This window comes from Triticum dicoccoides, chromosome 2A, assembly GCF_002162155.2.
Source record: "Triticum dicoccoides isolate Atlit2015 ecotype Zavitan chromosome 2A, WEW_v2.0, whole genome shotgun sequence".
Lineage (NCBI taxonomy): Eukaryota > Viridiplantae > Streptophyta > Magnoliopsida > Poales > Poaceae > Triticum > Triticum dicoccoides.
Genome location: NC_041382.1, coordinates 395,721,815 through 395,747,275, shown reverse-complemented (window position 1 = coordinate 395,747,275; position 25,461 = coordinate 395,721,815). Strand labels below are relative to the sequence as shown.

Here is a 25,461-nt window from a genome sequence, read left to right as displayed (position 1 = left end):
AGTAGCGCGATTTTATATCCCCCGCTACTACTAAGTTGATAGTAGTAGCGCGGGTTTATAACCCTTGCTACTACTAAGTTATTTCCACCGTGCCCTTCGGGACCAGCCGTAGTAGTAGCGCAGGTTATCAGCCCATGCTACTACTAAGTTGATAGTAGTAGCGCGGGTTATAAACCCCACGCTACTACTAAGTGGTCTCGAGCGTGCACCCGGGACATGCCATAGTAGTAGCGTTGGGTTAGCGTGGGGTATAAACCCAACGCTACTACTAAGTGATCTCCTTGCCGCCGCCAACTCCGCCTTTCTCTCCCCCATTCATGCCGCCTCTCCACCCCCACCCCATCTTCCCCTCATCCCTGTGTCGCAACCCTTGTCCCTTCCTATCCTCTCTCCCTCCCTCCCATGGCGGAGTCACCCGAGAACACCGCCGCGGCACCCGCGCCCGCGCCACCCGCCTCTCCCGCCCCCTTGATGCCAAGTGGGACGCTTGCCTCGACCTCTCCATCCGCCGCGTCGCCTACTCCTCCCTCACCGGCGCCTTCGGAGGCCTCATCCTCTTCCGTAAGCCCCCAACCCCATCCGCCTCACCTCTCCATTCCCCTCGCTGCATCACAAGATCTGTTCGTCGCACCTCCGTGGGTATCTCATGATCTAGGGTTGCGCAAAAATAATGCTCGTGTTCCATATCGATTGGCCTAATCTGATGAGGGATTCCCTAGCTGCATAGGTAGGGCGCGCTCCTCCAGGCAAAAACATTTGGGAATGTTACTAATGTGCATGCCCTCCTTTAGGGTGTTGTAGATTGATTGTTTCCTGCGTGATTGGAGCCCCAAATTTGCGTTGAGTGCTCTGAGATCCTGATGATTGTAAGCAAAAAATCACTTATGTTTTATTTCATGTATGTTTGTATTCTGCAGAGGCCAGAGTCTTATTTCAATTGATTCGTCAGCCAGTGTATGAATAGCAGGACATGCTTGAATTTGGCTAAGCTATGTGATGGCTTTGACTGTTAGGTAGGGAAACTTTTGTTTGTGATTTTATTGGTGTGAACAATGCTTTCCTGTTGTTAGTCATACTCTCGGAATGGTTATGGTGAATCATGGTTCTGAAAATAATTATGTCTTACCATCATTTCCTCGTGTCTGGTATTTTTTTAGAGAAAGAACAACGCTTTGTCTGATTGGGATTGTGGTCTGTGGGGGATTTAAATACTGATATGTTTTTCAAAATTACAGTGTGTTTCCTATTAGATTTGCACCATGCTCATTTTTAGAGTAACACTGTAAGAGGCATATGATATGTTTTTTATATGATTAATAGTGAGCTGGCGGACCTACAGATTCCTGAGTTCGGTCTTGATGTTGTTCATTCCAAGTGTTAAGCATGAATTGATAGGGCTGTGGTATGATTTTTATTGATCTTTGATAGTGTGAATTTGTGAAATGTTGGTTTCGCTTAAATCATCATCAAACTCACCACCTTAGTTCTGTTCTAAAAGTGACGCAAACTGCTTACACCATATAGGCTGCAGTATGTGGAGTCCTAAGTGTCGGGGGTTGGGTGCGACATATGCCAAAGGATGGCTTATCATGGTATGAGCGAGTAGAACGTAGCCGGTGTCTGGAAGCGGGATGAGGCGTAGACATGAACGCCGGCGCACTTTACCCAGGTTCGGGGCTCTCCTAGGAAATAACACCCCTAGTCCTGCTCTGCGGGGTCACCGCATGATCACTTAAAGCACTATTGTATACAAAGGTGCTCCTCGAGCTGTATGCTAGTGGTAGGAGAAGGCAGGGCTACCTCTCTCCTCACTCTGTGGGTGAGTCTAGGTCTAACCGGTTGGGAACACTTTGCATGGGTGCCCTGGGGGGTTTATATAGGCCTACCCCCAGGGGCACAATGGTAATCTGGCCAGGTGTAGGGCCCGGCTGTCAGCATCTCTGGTCGCCGGCTTCTCCGCCGGCTGCTGGGGCCCGCCGCCTGGTGGGCCCCTCCGACTAGTCGGGTATGGAGCTGACAGGCCACCTCCGTCGCTTGCGGGTCCGGCCGGCTGCTTGTTACTGTAGCCGGAATGCTAACGACGCATGCTTGGTCGGGGGGGGGGTGGCTACAGTCCTGCCGTCTCGCGGGAGGTCACTGTAGCCTCACCGCGTCTCTTCTGGTTAATGGCGAGCGGACCCCGAGGGGAGAGTAGGCCGCCTACTAGAGGCCGGCCTCCCTCGTGTCCGACTGGTCAGGACCTGCCGCCCTCCGGGCTCTCGCTGCTTGGTAGAGCCCGCCGCCTGCAGGCCGTGCCGACAGGCCGTCGTGGGAACAGGGCTCCGCCTGACAGGGGTGACGTCGAGGGTGGAGCGGCAATAGAACCACGCCGTGCGGAGATCTCCGGCGCACCTAGCCCTGAATATGGGGGTGATGGGCTACATGTAGCCACATCCTGTCTTGTCTTCTTAATGGAGGTACAAACTTTTAGGGTGTTGTGGGCCGCCTGCTAGGAGCCGGCCTTTCTGGAGGTCGCCTGCTAGGAGTCGGCCCATCTTGGGGATGTCTTCTGGTGCTTGGCCGTCTTCTGGCAGCCAGCCGCCTGAGCCAGTCGGCCTCTAGAAGGCGGCACTTCATCCTTGATGCTTGAGGTGTGCAGCCGGCTCAATGTCTTGAAATGCTCAGGGACTCGGGTTAGGCTACCCGTGGCCTATTACTTCGACAGTAGTCCCCGAAGCTGGTAAGGCGTCGTGGCTGATAAGTCGAGAGGCCTCAGCAGTTTCCTCCTCTAAGTGCTCTTGCTGAATGCTTTGTCCGTCTCCTGGCGTGCCACCTGTCGGGAGTCGGATGTGACCAGGCGGCTTTGAATGATGATTTCGAAACGCCAAGGCGGGAACCAGGTGGTGTGCTTGCTGAGCCTCTAGGCCCACCGCCCGCTGTAAGTACACCATGCGGCGCCAGCCAGCCGGGCCAGCCTGCCAACCCATTCTCATGATGGGACATGACAGCAAGCCAGGCCCGCCACTACCGAGCCTCGGCGCGCGGGCGGATCCGCCACGACCAAGGCAAACGGTTGCGAATCTGGGGGAGTTACTGCATAGTAACTTGCCAAATAAACGCGGGGCTGTGGGGTCGTGGGCGCAGTTAATCCCACGATCCCACGCCCCACCCCCTCGGCTTCATAGCCCGAGGGCTATAAGTAGGGGGACGAGGAGGAGTGGCGGAGCATGCGCGCCCTCCTCTCCCTTTGCCATTTTCATCTTCTTCCTCGCACGCTGTTGTCGCACCTCCGCGCTCTGCCGAGGCGCCGCCGCAGCTCGCCACCGTCAGGCTCCTTCGCCCCAAGCTTCTTGCTCGATCCCTCTTGGTCTCCATGGCGTGCGAGAAGGGAGGAGACTGGGATGGCTCGGTGGTGATCAACGACCATCTCACCTTCCTCCGCGCGACACGGCGACTGCCCAGCCCGGGCTTCGTTAAGGTGCGCGTGCCGTTGGAGAAGGAAATCTCGCCGGTGCCGCAAGGAGGCGAGCGGCTCATCTTCCGCTCGCACTTCCTCCGCGGCTTCGGCCTGCCGGTGAGTGGGTTCTTCCGCTCCTTCCTGGAGTTCTACCATCTTTAGTCGCATCACTTGACGCCCAACACCATGACGCTGTTGTCCGCCTTCGTCATGGTGTGCGAGGGCTACCTCGGCTTCCTCCCCACCATCGAGTTGTGGGGAGCCTTCTTCTACACCAAACTGGGCACCTCCGCCAGGGAGAAGGCGGCCCAGTGTGGTGCCTTCGTTGCGGTGCACCGGCCGCCGGCGAAGAACGCCTTCCCCACCATCAAGCTGTCACAGTCGGTCAAACTCTGGCAGAAATTATATTTCTACATGGAGGACGTCGACCCGGCCATCGACTTCATCAACCTGCCGCCCTATGAAGACGCCCCCCCCGGTCAAGCCTCGGGCCAACTGGGGATACAAGCCGAAGCCCATGTCGGCCGAAACCACCGCCGCTGTCAACCGGCTTCGGGTGCTGACGGAGGCGGAAGGCCTCAAGGCGTCCGACCTGCTGGTCGCCTTCGTCAAGCGCCGGGTTATCCCGCTTCAAGGTCGGCCTCATATGATCTATCAGATGAGCAGGCACCACGACCCGAGCCGGATGTGCACGAGTGCCGACTGCCGAGATTGCCCGGATGGTGAACGAGATCTCCGACCTCAAGCTGTCGGAGGGGTCTTGGTTGTTCGGGAAGCGGCCATACTCCCACGCCAACCCTCCGCCTGTTGTAAGTTCTTCAACTCTTCCTTTTTAGTACTTGTCTTGGTCTAGATCTTGGTCTTGAAAAGTCGGTCTTTTGAACGCAGATCTATATGTCTCCGGCGACGGCCGCCATCATGGGACCGAGTGATAACTACCAGCCAGACCGGGAGGTAAGGGACGTAGACAACCCCGACTTTGGGGCGGCCGCCCTGGAGGACGATGCCATAGGCGGAGGCGATGTAGCAGGCAGCTCCGAAGAAGGAGGCGGCATCCAGACTTGGACCAATGATGACGATGAAGAGGACGAGCCACGCCCTGCGCGAGGCACCGGCAAGGCGGACATGGGTCCTTCTGCCAAGCCGGCTGCTCGAGGCGGCACGCGCAAGCGCAAACAAGGCGTCGTCTTGTTTGGCGGCGCATCGAAGAAAACTAAGAACCTGACCGCCGTGACCAGGCGGAAGGAGGCCGCCTGTTTCAGAAGCTTCCGAAGGCACCTCCCATGGTGTCGGCGTAAGTAAATTTTTCTTGCGTTTTCCTTTCTTGTTGGCTCCGTCTAAGCTTCCTTGCTTTATTTTTCTTGACTTAGGGCCCAGCTCTTACTTGAGAAGTCGGCTGCAGCCGCCGTCATTGGGTTGGCGGAGACTTCCACCACCACCCGGCGAATCTATCCGGTTGTCGACCTACGGGAGGCGCAGGAGTGAAACGCGCGGGAGGCGCGCGAGGAGCAGGAAGCCGCCCGCAGGGAGAAGGCGGAGGCGGACAAGGCGGAGGAGGGCGCATTGAAGAAGCTGGCGGAGGCTGAGGCTGATGCCGCGGTGAAGAAGCGGCTTTAAGAGGCCGCGCGCCATCAGACGCAGGTATTCGTCGTCCCCTTGAACTCCGCACCTCCACCACCGGAATTTATGGTGTTGACTGGGGGAGCCGGCGACGAGCACCTGATCATGGAGTGGGAAGGCGGCGATGTCATCATGCCGGATGCGGCCGTGCCTCCGCCACCGCCGTCTGGAGGAGCGCGAGACAAGCAGCCGGCTGCCCTGCTGGTGCCACCACCCGGAAACAAGGTGGTGACGGGCCCGACTCCTGAGGCTCGCACGCCATCACGCCGCTGAATCGCGAAGGCAACTTCGGCGCCATGACCGTTGGAAGTCGGCGCTGCGAGCTCGTCGATCCCGGATGCTGAAGCGACCAGCGCAGCGCCCACCGAATGGGTGCGTGGAGGCGGGACAGGAGCGTTGAACCAGGCGATCCTGGACGTCCAGGCCAAACTCCGTGCTAAGGCCGACGCTCTTAAGCTGTGCAACTGGGCATTCTTGGATTCGCAAGCAGCCATTCGGGTATGCCTTTTATTTATTCATCTTTGATTCTTGTACTTCTCTGTGGGGGCGCGCCAGCGCACCGACTGGGTGTAGCCCCCGAGTTTCGGGCCGGCTATTGAGCAGGCGGCTCGGAACTTTTAATTGACAAGCTCCGAGTGCTAAATTTATCTGGCATCTTCATTATAGGACTATCATAACCTCCGTGCGACCACCTTCAACTCCAACATCCGAGAGCTGGACCGACGGACCGCCGACTTGTCGGAAAGCCGGAATAAGTCTTCGTTTTCTTTCTCTGCGGGGGCGTGCTAGCGCACCCGCTAGCTGTAGTCCCCGAGATTCAGGCCGACTGCTGGGCAGTCGGGCCGGATCTCCTTGGCAACTGTACTTCTCCTTTGTTGATCGTTAATGTCTTTTTTCTTTCTCTATTCTTGTAGAGGCCAATGCCGCCCTTCAGCAGTAGCTGGGTGAAGCCAACACCGTGTTGCATGCCAAGGAGGCGGAGTGCAACGAGCTGGCCCAGGAACGCGACCGACCGGTCAAGTAGCTGGTGGAGCAGGCGAAGCTTCTCCAGAAGGCCCAGAAGGAGGTGGAGGAGAAACACTCCAATCTCCTCGCCGAGTTTGAGACCGAACGATCTGCCTGGGCCGATAAGGAGGAGCTGCTGACTGCCGGCTTCGGTAGTATTGAAGACATGGTTGATGGTAAGCTTCTTCCTTTTCCTTTCTTTGAGCCGCCGGCTGCTGATCAGGCCGGCTTCTAGCTTCTGACTTCTGTCCTACTTGCTTTCTGCCTGAGCAGACTTCTTCCCTGGCCATTCTGGCACTGCCAATCAGGCTATTGGGGCCTATCGTGAAGAACGGAGGGTGGGAGGCACGGAGATCGCTGCCGACGCCCCCCGGACCCTTAGCGAACAGGTTCTCAGCATCTAGGCACGCCTTTGGCCGGCTCACCGGATGCTACGCCGTCTTCAGCGTGTCGGGGCCTAGGCGATCTCTGCCCTTTGGTTAGACAGGCCGGCTCCGCACACTCCCAGTCGGACCGCCGAGTGGCTGGAGGTGGCGGCTAGCCGCCTCGAGGCTTGGAAAGGTTCCTCGACCCAGGCTGGAGCACGTCGGGCCTTGGAGTTCGTCAAGGCATGGTATCCTGGGCTAAATCTAGCCCAGTTGACCACGTTCTGACAGGAGGCCCAGGAGGAGCTGGTGACAGTGGAGCGTGATCTAGTCAGACGGGCTGCGGCGATCGCCGAGTACACCAACACCAGTAGCTGGCCGAGATCGGTGCCAAGGCGCCACCGGAGTGGTTCGGGCTAGACCCGGAGGACGACGAGGACTCGGCCGAAGTGATCGACTCCAGCGACGAGGGAGAAGGCGAGTAGGACGAGGAAGGCAAAGAGGAAGCGCCAGAGGTCGGAGCGGACGGCCAGCCTCAGCTTGACTGTCCTCCAACAATGAGCCGTGCTCAAGTGCGCCGACTGCTGCTGGAGGCGACCAAGCGGAGACTGACCAGCCGTCCACTCCACCAACCGGCACCACCGACTCCGCCAGCCAGCCGAACCCCTCTGCTGCTTCCTAGGCCACCGACTTATCTTATTTCCTGCTTTATAAGTCTCGACAAACTTTGTTAAATTTGCACAATTCCACCCGCGGGGTGTATTTTAAACTTCTGTTGAATGCTGGCCAAGGGCCTTTGGTATGTAAATATTTTTCCACACAAGTTGTGCTTTTGCCGAGTTCTGACTTTTCTTGCTCTCTCTCCTCCTTGCCTTTTCCCCTTTGCCACCCTCTCTTGGCTGCCGTCTTGCCAGCCAAACAGCCGCTCTGCGGACTGCGGCTGGGTCAAGTTCTTTAGCTAGTTTCGGGAGAGCAAGTACTCGGTCGACTAGAGCATTAGCAAATTAAGTAGAAGCTGGCCGGCCGGCTGCTCAACAGCCGGTCGATGAGGCGGGAAGCCGGCTTGAACTATGTGCATGCTTTGGATCCTTAGCCATTTTTCATGCGGACACCATTTCCGCCTTTAACTCCTGCCCACCGGACAACCTCTCTGCGAGCTGTGGCTTTGGTAGGAGAAGGTTCAGGTGCCAACGCACTACTTGTCTGGCTGCAAGAAGCACCACATAGTACAAGGCGGTGAGCCCCCGGGCCGACTGGTCGAACCCGGTGCCAGGTAGAATGATGAAATAACACATTCATAGGCATAATACTTATCATATAGATAATAGAGGGTAGCCCCCGAGCTCTTCTCGGGGGACCCCCAGTCTTCGTACTTAATAAAAAAGGTAGCATGGTACATACTGCATTAACTGTAAAATCTTTGCAGGAGGTTTGTGTTCCATGGCCACTCCGTCTCCTTGCTGGAGTCGTCTCTTTTGCGTGCTCTGGGCTTCTGAGCATCGATCAGGTAGTAGGAGTCATTACCCAAAACATTGCTGATGATGAAGGGGCCTTCCTAAGGTGCGGAGAGCCTGTGCTGGCCGGCTGTTCGCTGGATCAGCCGGAGCACAAGGTCTCCCTCTTGGAAGGATCTTGGCTTGACTTTCCAATTGTAGTATCGGCGTAGGCTCTGCTGGTAGATGGTGGACTGTGTCGGATTTCGGGTTCCGGCAGACCCTTGAGGTTTGAACACTGGGGTGCGCGCGGAGATTTCGCCCTCTACCTTCCTGATCCTCGCCGAATCGCTGGGATCTAAACTACGAATAGAACAACACAAGAGACACAAGGTTTATACTGGTTCAGGTCACCATTGTGGTGTAATACCCTACTCTAGTGTGTGGTGTGGTGGACTGCCTCTTGGGCTAAGGATGAACAATACAAGGAAGAACAGCCTCGCGAGGGTCTGTTCTTGGCTGGTGTGATGAACTGCTAGGAGGAGTTCAGTCGCTCTATCTACTGGTTTCTTGGTGAGGATCCAAATGCCTCCACCCTGGGGGTGGCTAGTCCTATTTATAGGCAAAGGCCCCGGGCCTCTTCCCAAATATTGAGCAGGAAGGGCGCCAACATTTGGCCATTTTGAAGGGGAACAGCGGGTACACTTATCCTGACTAAAGTTGGTCTTCGCCTGTCAAAGGCTTTGGTGGTGATGCCTGCTTGGGCTCCAGAATGACTTCCTCCCTGCCGTTGGGCTGGTCTTGGTCTTGTTGCACCGAAATGGATGCCTTATCTTGATGCTCTCGCCTGTGCTTGCTCCCTTTGCACCAAAGAGGAAAGGAGGACACTGCGCGGGCTGGCACCCGACTGGCGCCCTTGGTCGTCATGGCTTGCGTCATGGGCACCTCGCGAGGTACCCCACCTTGAACTCTCCGCCACCTCATGAGCCAGCCTGATGAGGCCGTGCCTGAGGAAGCTCCTTGTCGTCCGCCCCGCGAGGCTTGGCCCCTCGCGAGGGTCTTGAGCATGTGTTGATGAAGATGGGCCGCGCTGGGCCCCCCCTTTGAGCCACGCCGCAGGCCGCAGGCATGCAAGTCTGGGGACCCCCGTTCCCAGAATGCCGACAGTAGCCCCCGGGCCCATGGTGCGCCCGCACTTGGCCGACCGGAGAGGCGAAAGGGCAAGTGCGAAGCGTCGTGGGCCCTAACAGCCTGCGGCCTTGGGCTCCGCATGGCGGTTGATTTGACGTGGGTGCCTCTGCAACCGCGCGAGTTGATAAAGGAGCGGCTTCTGTCCTTTGCCTTCTTTGCTTTCTCTAGTTGCTGCTCAGATCCCCTTTCTTGCACCTCTCTTCCCCGCCTTCGAAATCTTCAGATCTACTCCGTCTGCGCGCCCTAGCCAGACATGGCTCCTCGCCAGGCCCCGGCCGGAGCTTGGTATTCGTCCGCCTTGGACTCGCCGAACGTGTCGGAGGAGAGCCTTGCCCGGGTGCGCCAGATGGCGGCGGCGCAGGGCATCGACGGGGCAAATGTGTTCAAGGACGGCTCTACTCTCCGTGAGGGCCAAGGGGGCACCTTCTATCCGCTCTTCGTGAGCGCCATCGTCGCCGGTCTGGTGCCTCCCTTTTCTGAGTTCTTCTTTTCTGTCCTCCGCCATTATAATCTTCAAGCCCTGCATCTCCACCCCAACTCTGTCCTTCTTCTGGCAATCTTCGCCTACTATTGCGAGGCTCACGTAGGGGTGAAGCCCTCAGTGGCCTTGCTGCGCCACTACTTCTCCCTCCAGACCTCTCGTGGTTCCGTCTCTGCGTGTGCGAGCTTCGTCGTGTACGACAGCTCCATCGCCATTTCGAGCCCTGGGAAAAGGATCGAGGGCTTCAGGAGCAACTGGGTCTTAGTGGATGCTGGGCGCATCCATCCTCGGCTGACCCTGCCCACAGCACACCCCGCGAGCTCCGACAACTGGTCCCGAGTGGAGCTTGTGGACCCCCGCGCGAAGCCAGTGTTGGAGAAGATGGACGCAGATCTGAGGCCGGCCAGCATGGCAGCGGCGAAGCTGACTGGTGCATCGCTGCTGAGGGAATTCCTCGAGCACCAGCTGGCTCCGCTTCGTCAGTACTCACTTCCGATGTGGAGGCCCCACCCGAGCCCCGCGGTCTTGGCCGATGAGGATCTGGCTGCGGTCCTTCAGTCTTTGGTTGGCGGCGACGTGGCGAGGTTGGAGGGCGCTCCTACGCCCCTGTTCCTCCGTGAGGACTATGAGCAGGTAGTGGGGTCCATGCCCGTCTTCAACGGGGACGGGCCCGTGGCCGCGGAGGCTCTAGAGGACCCGGTGGACGTGTCCTCCGGTGACTCTAGTGAAGAGAAGGAAGGAGGGGAGCGGGAAGAGGGGGCTGACTCCGAGGCGGAGTCAAGAGCTCCCCCCCCTCGGCGCAGGTCCCGCGCTCTCCGCCTCTCTCTGAGTGACAACGACGAGGATGATGATGAGCAGGGCGGCGGGAGCCTGCCCCTGATCCCGAAGAAGGACCGGACCGGGCTGATCCCCTGCGGGTCTGCCCCGGCCCCGAGGCGATCCGCAGGCACACCTCCTGCTCCCGAGCTCCTTGAGGCAGATCCTTGCAGCCGGCTCTCGGGCTTCAAGTATGGCTGGAGGCTGCTCGAGCCTGCAAGCGACGACCTGTAAGTGCTTGATTCCTGTCTTGCTTATCGTTCTGTTGCTGAGGCTTGACGCTCGTATCTCCCGGCTAGGCTGGCGCCCGCGACAAAGAAGTCGAAGGGAGCTCCTGAGGCTCCATCCGTGGCAGCGCCTGTGCCCGTGGAAGAAGGTGACCGCGACGCACGGGCCTCTCCTGCCCGGGCGTCCTCACGAGGCCTGGCTGAGCCGGCTGGGGCGAGCTCAGCCCCCATGGCCCAGGCGACTCCCGAGGTGCCCTTGCCTGATGCCGCCACCACAGCCGTCGTGGCGCAGCAGGCTTCACCTCAGGATACCGTGATCACACTGCCGTCTTCTCCTCCTACTCCACCGACTGCTGCTTCCCCGACTACTGTTCTGGATCGTGCTGTTGCCGAACTGGACCGTCTGCGGCAGGATCTTCTGGGCGCCGACTCTCGTCTAGTGGCCGGGCGCTTGGAGCTAGCTTCTGGCTGGATTCGCTCCGACGCTTTGATTCGGGCGGCGCTGGTCCAGGCCTCGACGGCTTGCGACGAGGAGAAACAGGGCGTCCTTGGGGTGAAGGCTGCCCGCGAGGCCGCCTTGGGGGAGGTGGCTAATGTCCAAGGTCGTTGCGAGGCGCTGGAGAGCGAGCTGAAGGGCCTGCAGAACCAGCAGGCCGAGGAGGCCCGCCTTCGCCAAGAGTAGGAGGAAGGCATGAAGGCTCCCAAGGCGGCTGTCAAGGACCAGGACGCCAAGCTCAAGAAGCGCCGTGACTGCCTAGGCGTGCTGGAGCAAGAGCTGGAGGCGAGGAAGGTTGAGCTGGATGGCAAGGCCCGGGTTCTTGCCGAGGATCGCGTGGCCTTTGCGGAGATGGAGGAGAAGGCTCGCACTTCATTGAAGACGCTTCATGAGAGCGGCCTGGAGAGCCCACTGGCCGGCGAGGAGGATGGATGTGCCAAGCTGCTTCCCTTCCTGGTTCGCGCCCTCGAAGATGTCACCCTTGGCCTTGGCCCTACGGCTGAGGCCGAGGCACGCGTCTTGTCTTCTGCAGCGCTGACGCGGGTCTTCACCCACATCTATCTTCGCGACCCCAACATCGACCTCGACAGCCTGCTGGAGCCAGCAAGCGGCGAGTGTGCCGCTGCCGCTAATGAGGTCGTGAAGGGTCGTGCGGAGGCTCTGCTGGGGAAGTTTCGGGCCTTCAGCACCAAGCCGAAGCGGAGCGCTGCTAGCCCTGCTGCTCCACAAGGCGAACCCGCTCCGTGCAGCTCCACCGCCGGCAAGTGACTCCGTCGTGGCTCCCGTCTTGCTTTTAATTCCTGCACATGCACCATGCCTCGGGGAGGCGTTAAAACTTGCCGTGATAACAGTGTGGACTGTAATATTTGCTTTTGAATTCCCTGAAATTTGCACTATTCCTTCCTACTTGCTTATGTTCTACACCGGCAGAGCCCGGCCCCGCGCATACCTCAGCCGCCGTTAGCCCCGACCGGAAACCAGGACGGGACCAAGGGGTGAGGGGCTACGTGACAAGTTAGGCTCCTGAGTCGCGATGCTCAGGAGTCCCCCTTGGCGCTCGAACAGCAAGTAGGGAGGTGAGATGTGGGGGTGACTCCTTAGGGAGGTGAGATGCGGGTGGATCTGCCGTTCTACGTCTGCAGAGCCCGGCCCCGCGCATACCTCAACCGCCGTTAGCCTTTCGGAACTAAGGAGTGAGGGGCTACGTGACCAGTTAGGCTCCTGAGTCGCGATGCTCAGGAGTCCCCCTTGACGCTCAAATGGCCTTCGTACCTTGGCTCCGCCCGGGGAGGGACGTGCGACGAACCAGGCCCGGGGGGCCTGGCTGGGTGGCGTGTGTCTGGGCGTGACATAGGCGCAGCCCCCATGCCCAGCCCCCTCGCGCGGCACTCTCGAGGGAGGAGTTGCGATGAGGCTGGACACTGAGCTCCGGGCTCCCTGAGGTTGATGCGGCCCGGGGGCCACCCTCAGTTGTTTATCACCAGCGCGGAGCATAGCACTTCCGTATGTGTACGGGCATAGCCGCTCCTCGGCAGTGTCGTCAGCCAACGCAGAGCATGGTGCTTCCACTGGTGCGTGGGAGGGGGCTCCCCTCTGGGAGGAGCCCCCGGGGTGTATACAGCCCCGCCCTGACACGTGGCTGGCACGGTAGGGCTTGACGAGGTGTATCTGGGCACCCGTGGGCCAGCACGGGACTCACGGGGCCCTACCTCAAGGCGGGTTGCGCCTGGCTCTGGGCCTTATCGTGGAGTATGTTCCTGCAAATTTGGCTAGATGCCGGTGCTCTACGTCCTCGGGTCCCGGCTCTCGAGCTGGTCTCAGCCGTCGCTGGCATGCCAGGTCGCGATGCCATGGACAAGACCAGAGGGTGAGGGCTAGAGAGCCGGTAGGAGCCCTGAGTCGTGATGCTCAGGCACCCCCTCTTTAACGCGCAACCTGGGTTAGATGTCGAAACTCTACGTCCTCGGGTCCCGGCCCTCGGGCTGGTCTCAGCCGTCGCTGGTATGCCAGGTCGTGATGTCGTGGACAAGACCAGAGGGTGAGGGCTGGAGAGCCGGTAGGAGCCCTAAGTCGCGATGCTCAGGCACCCCCCTTTAACACGCAAGCTGGGTTAGATGTCGAAACTCTACGTCCTCGGGTCCCGGCCCTCGAGCTGGTCTCAGCCGTCGCTGGTATGCCAGGTCACGATGTCGTGGACAAGACCAGAGGGTGAGGGCTGGAGAGCCGGTAGGAGCCCTGAGTCGCGATGCTCAGGCACCCCCCCTTTAACGCGCAAGCTTCCGACATCCAGGAAGAAAAGGTGCCACGGACAAGCACCAAATAACAAGCATGATAGGTCGAAAGCATGGCCCTAAGGTAAACGCAAGAAGGGTACATGCCGCTGGGTCAGACCCGAGCGACTTGGGGATGATGCAGCCCGAGGGGCGCCCCCAATAAGGTAAGCTAAGAATATGAAATAAAACAGATACACGCCACAGGGACGGACCCATGCGGCCTGGGAATAATGCGGCCCTGAGGGCGCTCCCAGCTGGAAATGAAACTTGAAATATGTCACCTGATGATGTTGGGGATGATGGGGTTTTGGTGTAGCAGACTCGGTGGGCTGCGGGAGCCGATCCTCACGAGCCCCCAGGCCCAGGGGCCTCGGGAGGCTCCAAACGCGCTGGCGGCTCCTCGCGGACCATCTCCATCTCCACCAGGGCTGCGGAACGCCTGACCTCTTGAGCCTCCAGGATGGCCCTCATGAGGCGCTGGTACGCGGCATGCGAACATAGCTATGGGGCGGACCCTCGCAGCGTCCCACTTGCGAGGGCCAGAGGCGCTCCTGAGACGCGGCTCGGTTGAGCCCTAGTATGTCGATGCAAACGCGCAGCCCACCATCCTCGCCTGGATGGGGGGCCACAGCAGGTAAGCGGCGGCTGCCACTCATGACTCTTGACTCCTGTAGCTCCTGAATGGCCTTGCTGACGAACTCCTGAGGGTTTGGCCATCCTTGCCTTGCTCCTTCTTGACGGAAATGTGCTTCAAAACACGCCTCCATGTGGTGCCCAAGCGCCTCCCTCGTGACCTTGGCGAGGTCGGCGGCCCTCCAGGGGAGAGCCCCCGAGCCCTGCCTGAGGAGGGCACTGGGCGCGCTTCCCTATGCGATGGAAGGAGGCTCCCCCTGAGCAGGCGCGGGCCCTGAGGGGCCTGCCTCCTGAGGGGCCGGGCCGGATGATGTCTTGTTCTTCTTGGGGGCGGCCTCGGGAAGCCTCCTGCTTCCGCAATCCGGATCTTCCAGTGATGCGGCCTGAAAGGCTCGCTCCAGGGAGCACACTGCGTCCCTCTCCTCGCAGGGCACCGTGATGACCCCGCCACTTCCTGGCATCTTGAGGACGTTGTAGCCGTGGTGGGTTACGGCCATGAACTTGGCCAGCGCCGGGTACCCAAGGATGGCGTTGTACGACAGGCGAATGTGGGCGACGTCGAAGTCGATGAGCTCGGTGCGGTAGTTGTTGCGTGCCCCGAAGGTGACAGGAAGGCGGACCTGCCCAATCGGGACCGTGGAGCCATCGGTGACTCTGGAGAAAGGCTTGGTTGGCTGAAGTTGATTGTAGGGCACTTGGAGATTGTTGAACGTTTCCATGGACAAGACGTTGAGCCCTGCCCCGCCATCGATGAGGGTCCTGGTGACTAGCACGTTGCTGATGATTGGGGAACAAAGCATCGGGAGGACTCCGGCTGTGGCCGCGCACTTGAGCTGATCCGCTGAGCTGAACGTGATGGCGCATGCTGACCACCTGAGAGGGCGCGTGGCCTCGAGCTTGGGGAGGACTGCATTTACTTCGCGGGCTAACTGCTTGAAGATGCGCTGAGAGGCTGGGGCTTGAGCTCCACCCAGGATGCAGGGGATTGCACGTGGTTCCTGGAAGCCCCCAGCCCCCTCGTCGTGATGACGGTCTTCATTTCTCCTTGGCTGCGGCGGCAGCGGAGGGAGGCCTGCGTTCCCTTGCTGGCGATCCTTGCAAGGCTGATCCCTCCAGCCTCCCTCGCGAGGCGGGTCCTGCCAGCGATCCTCGCAAGGTTGGTCGCACCACCCTTGGCGTGGGCCGCGGTCTTCCCAACATCATGCGTTCCTTCCTCCTCCTCGGTCGTAGCCCCGGTCGCTGCGGTCGGGACGTCTGCCGACCCTTCCTTCATGCACGGCCCGGAGCTCTTGGCATTCATTGGTGTTGTGGGTGTGGAGGTCATGGTACACGCAGTACTGACTGCCCTTGGAGGATTCGGGCTGATCTCTACCCCGCTTGGTGTCTAGCTCTGCCGCGAGCACGGCAGCCCCCTTGCGCTTCACATCCTTGGCCTTGGGCTTCTTCTCTTCTGGGTCTGCGGCAGGCTGCTCGAGGAGGGAGAGGCATCCTTCCTCAGCCCTGGCGCACTTGGTCGCCAAGTTGAACAGCTCCAAGGAGGTGCATAGGTCTTCATGCATCGCCAGCTCCTCCTTCATCTTGACGTCACGCACGCCGTCGGAGAAGGCTGAGATGATGGCCTCCTCTGTTACCTTGGGGATCTTGAGGCGCGCGTTGTTGAAGCGCTAGATGTACTTCTGCAGGGTTTCCCCTGGTTGCTGCTTGATACGGAGCATGTCGCTCACGGCGGGTGGCCGGTCGCGAGTACCCTGGAAGTTGGTGATGAAGCGGGTGTGCATCTCGTCCCAGGAGGAGATCATGCCTGGAGCCAGATTCAGGAGCCAGGTGCGGGCCCCATCCTTGAGCACCATGGGAAACCAGTTTGCCATGACCTTTTCGTCTCCGTTGGCAGCCTCGATGCCCAGCTCGTAGAGCTGGAGGAACTCTGCAGGGTCAGCCGTGCCGTCGTAGCGAGGAGGCAGGTCTGGCTTGAACTTGCCGGGCCACGCGACGCTGCGTAGCTCGGGGGTGAAGGCGCGGCAGCCCGCCGTGGCCACAGGAGGGCTTGGTCGACAAAGAGCTTGGTACTGCGGGTTCCCATGCGCTGCAGCTGGGAGCAGCGCCGGGTCTTGACGTGCTGGAGCAGGGAGCGCTCGGGCAGCTTCTCGAGGGCGAGGGACTTCTTGGCAGCTTTGCTCTTGCCACGCTGGCGCTGATAGAGCGGGTTCAGCCTAGGGGCCGCGCGCCTTGGGGCCAGGGCGCCTTCTTGAGGGGGAGGCGGCTGAGGCGCCCCAGGAGCTTCATTGCCCACGCAGGGCGGGGCGCGGTGCAGCGAGAAGGACGGTGCGGGGGAGCCCCCAGCGGCGCGGACGAGCTCGGCGACTCGGTCGAGCCACTCTTCGTAGACGTCGTCGATTGGGAGGTAGCGCAGGAGCTCGTTTGCCGCGATGAGAGCGGCTCGAGCCTCCATGGCCGCGCGGGGCGCGCGGGACGAAGAACCAGCAGGGGTGAGCGAGGGGTGTAGCAGTGCGGCCGTCTCGCCTCATGGATGGATGCTGGGACGATGCTTGTTGCTCGTTCCCCGCCGGGCCGGTGGCGGCGTTGACGGCAGGTGACGGGGAACGACGATGGCGCCCGCCGACCGGAGCCGTCTAGGCGATGCGGGAAGCGAGGGCGGCTCGGCGCTCGGCGCGAGCCCGACGAGCGTCAGACAAGGATGCGATGTTCGGAGAAGAACAAGACGACGGAAGGCAAATTTCGGCGCTCCCCTACCTGGCACGCCAAATGTCAGATTTCAGGTTCTGGCAGACCCTTGAGGTTCGAACACTGGGGTGCGCGCGGAGATTTCGCCCTCTACCTTCCTGCTCCTCGCCGAATCGCTAGGATCGCACCGACGGGAGCCGTCTGGGCGACGCGGGAAGCGAGGGCGGCTCGGCGCTCGGCGCGGGCCCGACGAGCGTCAGACATGGATGCGATGTGCGGAGAAGAACAAGACGACGGAAGGCAAATTTCGGCGCTCCCCTACCTGGCGCGCCAAATGTCGGATTTCGGGTTCTGGCAGACCCTTGAGGTTCGAACACTGGGGTGCGCGCGGAGATTTCGCCCTCTACCTTCCTGCTCCTCGCCGAATCGCTAGGATCTAAACTACGAACAGAACAACACAAGAGACACAAGGTTTATACTGGTTCAGGCCACCATTGTGGTGTAATACCCTACTCCAGTGTGTGGTGTGGTGGATTGCCTCTTGGGCTAATGATGAACAATACAAGGAAGAACAGCCTCGCGAAGGTCTGTTCTTGGCTGGTGTGATGAACTGCTAGGAGGAGTTCGATCGCTCTATCTACTAGTTTCTTGGTGAGGATCCAGATGCCTCTACCCTGGGGGTGGCTAGTCCTATTTATAGGCAAAGGCCCTGGGCCTCTTCCCAAATATTGAGCGGGAAGGGCGCCAACAATTAGCCATTTTGAAGGGGAACAGCGGGTACACTTATCCTGACTAAAGTTGGTCTTCGCCTGTCAAAGGCTCTGGTGGTGACGCTTGCTTGGGCTCCACAATGACTTCCTCCCTGCCGTTGAGCTAGTCTTGGTCTTATTTCACCGAAATGGATGCCTTTGCTTGATGCTCTTGCCTGCGCTTGCTCCCTTTGCACCAAAGAGGAAAGGAGGACACTGCGCGGGCTGGCACCCGACTGGCGCCCTTGGTCGTCATGGCTTGCGTCATAGCCACCTCGCGAGGTACCCCGCCTTGAACTCTCCGCCTCCTCGTGAGCCAGCCTGATGAGGCCGTGACTGAGGAAGCTCCTTGTCGTCCGCCCCGCGAGGCTTGGCCCATCGCGAGGGTCTTGAGCTTGTGTTGATGAAGATGGGCCGCGCTAGGCCCCCCCTTTGAGCCACGCCGCAGGCTGCAGGCAGGCAAGTCTGGGGACCCCCGTTCCCAGAACGCCGACAGACTGACTGAGTGCCAACAGTCAGCCCTCTTCCCGAAGATCAACACTGTCTTCTCGTGCTTCTTTTGCCTCCTCCTCGGTTTACATGGTGACTCGGGGCGAGTCCAATTCTATGTCTGTCGGGATGACGGCTTCAGCACCATAGACAAGGAAGAAAGGCGTGAAGCCGTATTTCTTGTTTGGAGTTGTGTGCAAGCTCCAGAGGACGGCCGGCAGCTCGTCGAGTGATAACCCACAAGTATAGGGGATCGCAACAGTTTTCGAGGGTAGAGTATTCAACCCAAATTTATTGATTCGACACAAGGGGAGCCAAAGAATATTCTCAAGTATTAGCAGCTGAGTTGTCAATTCAACCACACCTGGAAACTTAATATCTGCAGCAAAGTGTTTAGTAGCAAAGTAATATGATAGTGCTGGTAACAATAACAAAAGTAAAGACAGCAAAAGTAATGTTTTTGGTATTTTGTAGTGATTGTAACAGTAGCAACGGAAAAGTAAATAAGCGAAAACCAGTATATGGAAACTCGTAGGCACCAGATTAGTGATGGATAATTATGCCGGATGCGGTTCATCATGTAACAGTCATAACATAGGGTGACACAAAACTAGCTCCAATTCATCAATGTAATGTAGGCATGTATTCCGTATATAGTCATACATGCTTATGGAAAAGAACTTGTATGACATCTTTTGTCCTACCCTCCCGTGGCAGCGAGGTCCTACTGGAAACTAAGGTATATTAAGGCCTCCTTTTAATAGAGAACCGAAACAAAGCATTAGCACATAGTGAATACATGAACTCCTCAAACTATGGTCATCACCGGGAGTGGTCCCGATTATTTTCACTTCGGGGTTGCCGGATCATAACACATAGTAGGTGACTATAGACTTGCAAGATAGGATCAAGAACACACATATATTCATGAAAACATAATAGGTTCAGATCTGAAATCATGGCACTCGGGCCCTAGTGACAAGCATTAAGCATAGCAAAGTCATAGCAACATCAATCTCAGAACATAGTGGATACTAGGGATCAAACCCTAACAAAACTGACTCGATTACATGATAAATCTCATCCAACCCATCACTGTCCAGCAAGCCTGCGATGGAATTACTCACGCACGGCGGTGAGCATCATGAAATTGGTGATGGAGGATGGTTGATGATGACGACGGCGATGAATCCCCCTCTCCGGAGCCCTGAACGGACTCCAGATCAGCCCTCCCGAGAGAGATTAGGGCTTGGCGGTGGCTCCGCATCGTAAAACACGATGATTTCTTCTCTCTTATTTTTTTCTCCCCGAAAGCCAATATGTGGAGTTGGAGTTGGCGTCGGAGGGTCTCCAGGGGGGGCACGAGGTAGGGGGGCACGCCCAGGGGGGGGGAGCGCCCCCACCCTCGTGGACAGGGTGTAGGCCCCCTGGTCTTCATCTTTGGCGAGGATTTTTTATTATTTATTCTAAGATATTCCGTGGAGTTTCAGGTCATTCTGAGAACTTTTGTTTTGTGCACATAAAACAACACCATGGCAATTCTGCTGAAAACAGCGTTAGTCCGGGTTAGTTCCATTGAAATCATACAAGTTAGAGTCCAAAACAGGGGCAAAAGTGTTTGGAAAAGTAGATACGGCGGAGACGTATCAACTCCCCCGAGCTTAAACCCTTGCTTGTCCTCGTGCAATTCAGTTGACAAACTGAAAGAGAAAAAGAAAAACTTTTACAATCTCTGTTTTCTCTTGTTGTTGTAACATGAAAAGCCAGCATTCAAGTTTCAGCAAATATTATGAACTAACCATACTAACAGTAACACATAGGTCTCACAATTACTCATATCAATAGCATAATCAGCTAGTGAGCTATAATAACAAAACTCGGATGACAACACTTTCTCAAAATAATCATAACATGATATAACAAAATGGTATCTCGCTAGCCCTTTCTAAGACCGCAAAACATAAATGCAAAGCATGTTTAAAGATCAAGGACTGAGTAAACATTGTAATTCATGGTAAAATAGATCCAGTCAAGTCATACCCAATATAAACCAATAATGATGAATGCAAACGACAGTGTGCTCTCCAGCGGGGGCTTTTAATAAGAAGGGTGATGACTCAACATAAAAGTAAATAGATAGGCCCTTCGCAGAGGGAAGCAGGGATTTGTAGAGGTGCCAGAGCTCGATTTTAAAATAGAGATTGAATAACATTTTGAGCGGCATACTTTTGCTGTCAACCCAACAACTATGAGATGGCTGTCTCTTCCATACTACATGCATTATAGGCAGTTCCCAAACAGAATGGTAAAGGTTTATACTCCCCCAACCACCAACAAGCATCAATCCATGGCTTGCTCGAAACAACGAGTGCCTGCAACATACAACAGCCCTGGGGGAGTTTTATTTGATTATTTCGATTTGCTTTGATCTTTATGGATCATGGGACTGGGCATCCCGGTTACCGGCCCTTTCTCGTGAATGAGGAGCGGAGTCCACTCCTCTTGAGAATAACCCACCTAGCATGGAAGATATAGGCAGCCCTAGTTGAAACATGAGCTGCTCGAGCATACAAAACAGAATTTCATTTGAAGGTTTGGAGTTTGGCACATACAAATTTACTTGGAACGGCAGGTAAATATCGCATATAGGTAGGTATAGTGGACTCATATGGAACAACTTTGAGGTTTAAGGAGTTTGGCTGCACAACCAGTATTCCCGCTTAGTACAGGTGAAGGCTTGTAAAAGACTGGGAAGCGACCAACTGAGAGAGCGACAATAGTCGTAAACATGCATTAAAATTAATTTACACCGAATACAAGCATGAGTAGGATATAATCTACCATGAACATAAATATCATGAAGGCTATGTTGATTTGATTCAACTACATGTGTAAATATGTGCCAAGTCTAGTCACTCAATTCATTTAAAGGAGGATAACATCCCATCATACCACATCATAATCATTCTAATAGCATGTTGGCACGCAAGGTAAACCATTATAACTCATAGATAATCAAGCATGGCACAAGCAACTATAATCTCTAAATGTCATTGCAACTATGTTTACTTCATAATAGCTGACTCAGGAACGATGAATCATCATATTTACAAAAACAAGAGAGGTCGAGTTCATACCAACTTTTCTCATCCCAATAAGTCCATCATATATCATCATTATTGCCTTTCACTTGCACGTCCGAATGATGTGTATAATAATAAGAGTGCACGTGCATTGGACTAAGCTGGAATCTGCGAGCATTCAACTCGAGAGAGAAGACAAGTAATATGGGCTCTAAGTTAAATAAACAATCATGCATATAAGAGCCACTTCAACAATTTAATCATGGTCTTCTCCTGCTGACCCCCCAAGAAAAGAAAAGAAATAAAAACTATTTACACGGGAAAACTCCCAACAAGCAAAAGAAGAACGGGAAATATTTTTGGGTTTTCTTTTTAATTACTACAGCAAAGAAATAAACTACTACTAATTTTTTTTGTTTTTTCTTAAGGTTTATTAAACACACAAGAAGAAAGCAGGAAAAAGAAAATAAACTAGCATGGATATTACAGTGAAAGAGTGTGAGCACCGACATCTAGCAATGAGTGTGTGTGTGATCATGAATGTAATGTCGGTGGGAAATACGTAGTCCCCCAAGCTTAGGATTTTGGCCTAAGTTGGTCTATTGCCAGGGATAGCCTGGCGGATACCCGTAGAAGAAGCTGGGGTCATACTGCGATGAAGAAGAATCTGACTGCCACTGACTGGCAGCCATCTCTGGATCCCTAGAATAAACAGACTGTCATGGAGGCTCATCTTGTGGCTCCGGTTCTGGGGCTAGTGTAGGATTCTGATAGGCTTGAATGGCCGCCCACAGAACAATGTGAGAACCTGCAGACAAGTTCAACAAAGAGGGAGCAGGCAAAGTAATAATGTCAGGGTGATGTTTATCAAAGTATAATTTATATTTGAGCTCCCCTTCACGACTCTTAACAAGAAAGTCATGCGCTAGCATACTCTTATAATCTAAATAAGCATGGGGCAACGATGTTTCTTCTTTCTCCTCATGCCTAATAGGTATTTCAAAATATTCAGCTAAGCACGAAGCATAAATGCCTCCAAAGATAGGGCCCTTAGTACGGTTCAGACTTAACCGTCTAGCAAGAATTCCACCCATACTAACAGAGTTATTGCGGTGTAAACCATAGAACAAAATAATAATATCAGGAACACTAAGGTTTCCACAGTTCCCACGTCCAATCAAGCAACGACTAGCAAATAAGGCAAAGTAGCGTAAAACAGGAAAATGTATGCTAGTAATCCTTGCATTAGAAACCTTCCTGGTTTCTCCCACAGTGATAGTGTTAATAAAAGCTTCTACTTCGTTACGGTGTGGTTCATCCAAGGTGCCCTCAAAGGGTATCTTGCAAACCTCGCAAAATTCAGCTAATGTCATCTCCTTAACAACGTCATATAAATGAAACTCTACTGATGCAGGTGATTTCTTAGGGAAAAAGTAGAAGTTTTGCACAAAAGTATTTGTGAGTAAGAGATGCTGATGACGTTGGTTGTGGAGGAAGTCGGTGAGGCCAGCATTCTCAATCAATAAATAGAAATCCTCATAAATCCCGGCTCTCCTCAAGAAGTCATCGGAAGGCCATTCACACGGCCGGACCTCCGCAGTGCGAGGCAAATTAAATTTGGGCTTCTACTCTTCTTCCTTTTGTTTTTCCTTCGAGCTTCGGCTCGACGAGCCCCTTAAAAGTCTCTTCACTATTTTCTGAAATAATCTGGAATTTTTAGTAACTTCAAATAAAAGTGAACCAACTTCAATAAAATTGATAGCAACAACCCACAAGTGCCTGGAGCCTATAGCAAGCATTAGAACTACTTGGAACCATATAAATTTGACATGCAAGCTCAAGAACATGGTCACCTATGCAGCACAAATTTGCAATGAATAAAGCACTAGAACAAAAACTAATTGGACCAATGGAGAAGTTACATACCAAGGAACAATCTCCCCAAGTAGTTTTGCGAGAGGTGCTTTGAGCAAGGAGATCGAAAATCACAGCAACAGGGGCTGGAACTCGTGCTTGAGTTGGTTTTTCGTGTTTGTGTGAGGCAGAGGAAGAAGATGGGTGCAGGGATAAGTGGAGGAGGGCCACCGTGGGCCCACGAGGAAGGGGGCGCGCCCAGGGGGGTAGGGCGTGCCCTCCACCCTCGTGGCCAGGTGGCAGCTCCCCCCGCGGTAATTTTTGCACAGTAAATCCTCAAATATTCCCGAAAAAATCATACTAAATTGGCATGGCATTCTGAGGACTTTTATTTTTGGGATATTTTTATATTGCACGGATAAGTCAGGGAACAGACAGAAAAAAATACTATTTTACTTTATTTCTTCTAAATAGCAGAAAATATACAGAGGGTACAGAAAGTTGTGCTTCTAGTTTCATCCATCTCGTGATCCTCAAAATGAACCCACTAACAAGGTTGATCAAGTCTTGTTAACAAACTCATTCCGAATAACACGGAACCGGAGAAATTTCGAATAACACTAAGTTACCTCAACTGGGATATGAAAATCCCCAACAATAAGAATATCATACTTTTTCTTGATAGTAGGGAGAGGAAATTCAAAACCTTCAAATATAATCGATGGAACTTTTCCAATAGAGTTCATACTATAAACTTGAGGTTGTTTCCTCGGAAAGTGTATCGTGTGCTCATTGCCATTAACATGAAAAGTGACATTGCCTTTGTTGCAATCAATAACAGCCCCTGCAGTATTAAGGAAAGGTCTCCCAAGAATAATAGACATACTATCATCCTCGGGAATATCAAGAATAACAAAGTCCGTTAAAATAGTAACGTTTGCAACTACAACAGGCACATCCTCACAAATACCGACAGGTATAGCAGTTGATTTATCAGCCATTTGCAAAGATATTTCAGTAGGTGTCAACTTATTCAAGTCAAGTATACGATATAAAGAGAGAGACATAACACTAACACCGGCTCCAAGATCACATAAAGCAGTTTTAACATAATTTCTCTTAATGGATCATGGTATAGTAGGTACTCCTGGATCTCCAAGTTTCTTTGGTATTCCACCCTTAAAAGTATAATTAGCAAGCATGGTGGAGATTTCAGCTTCCGGTATCTTTCTTTTATTAGTAATAATATCCTTCATATACTTAGCATAAGGATTTGTTTTGAGCACATCAGTTAATCGCATACGCAAAAAGATGGGTCTAATCATTTCAGCAAATCGCTCAAAATCCTCATCATCCTTTTTCTTGGATGGTTTCGGAGGAAAAGACATGAGTTTCTGAACCCATGGTTCCCTTTCTTTACCATGTCTCCTAGCAACGAAGTCTCTTTTATCATAACGTTGATTCTTTGATTGTGGGTTATCAAGATCAACAGCAGGTTCAATCTCTACATCATTGTCTTTGCTAGGTTGAGCATCAACATGAACATTATCATTAACATTATCACTAGGTTCATGTTCATCACCTGATTGTGTTTCAGCATCAGAAATAGAGATATCATTTGGATTCTCAGGTGGTTCAGCAATAGGTTCACTAGAAGTTTGCAAAGTCCTATCATTTTTCTTTTTCTTCCTTTTTGAAGAACTAGGTACATCAATATTATTTCTCTGAGAATCTTGCTCGATCCTCTTAGGGTGGCCTTCAGGATGCAAAGTTTCCTGAGTCATTCTACCAGTTCTAGTAGCCACTCTAATAGCATAATCATTTTTCTTACTATTCATTTCATCAAGCACTTCTTTCTGAGCTTTGAGTACTTGTTCTACTTGAGTGGTCACCATAGAAGCATGTTTGCTAAAAAGTTTAAGTTCACCTCTAATATTAGCCATAAAATCACCCAAGCGTTTAATCATAAAGGTATTTTGTTTTAGTTGTCTACGAAAATAAGCATTAAAGTCATCTTGCTTAAACATAAAGTCATCAAACTCATCCAAGCACTGACTAGCAATTTTAGTAGGAGGGACTTCAGCTTTATCATATCTATCGAGAGAATTTACCTTTACTACCTGTGTCGGAATATCGGGGTCAGGAGCTTTTTCAGTGAATAAGGAATTGAGATCATATACTTCTTCAGCAGGCGGTAAATTAAGACCGTGTATTTCTTCAATAGGAGGTAAATTCTTAACATCTTCAGCTTTAATACCTTTTTATTTCATAGATTTCTTTGCCTCTTGCATATCTTCGGGACTAAGAAATAGAACACCTCTCTTCTTCGGAGTTGGTTTAGGGATAGGCTCGGTAATTGGCTCAGGAGCTGGCTCGGGAGTTGGCTCAGGAGGTGCCCAATTATTTTCATTTGTCGACATATTATTCAATAGAATTTCAGCTTCATCCGGTGTTCTTTACCTAAAAAGAGAACCAGCACAACTATCCAGGTAATCTCCAGAAGCATCAGTTAGTCCATTATAAAAGATATCAAGTATTTCAGGTTTCTTAAGAGGATGATCAGGCAAAGCATTAAGTAACTTGAGAAGCCTCCCCCAAGCTTGTGGGAGACTCTCTTCTTCAATTTGC

General features: G+C 54.2%; 1 pseudogene; it reads left to right on the top strand.

Moving 5' to 3' along the window:
• The first annotated feature begins 402 nt into the window (after positions 1-402).
• The window catches only part of LOC119357867, a 44,720-nt pseudogene continuing 19,661 nt past the window's right edge, over positions 403-25,461 (top strand).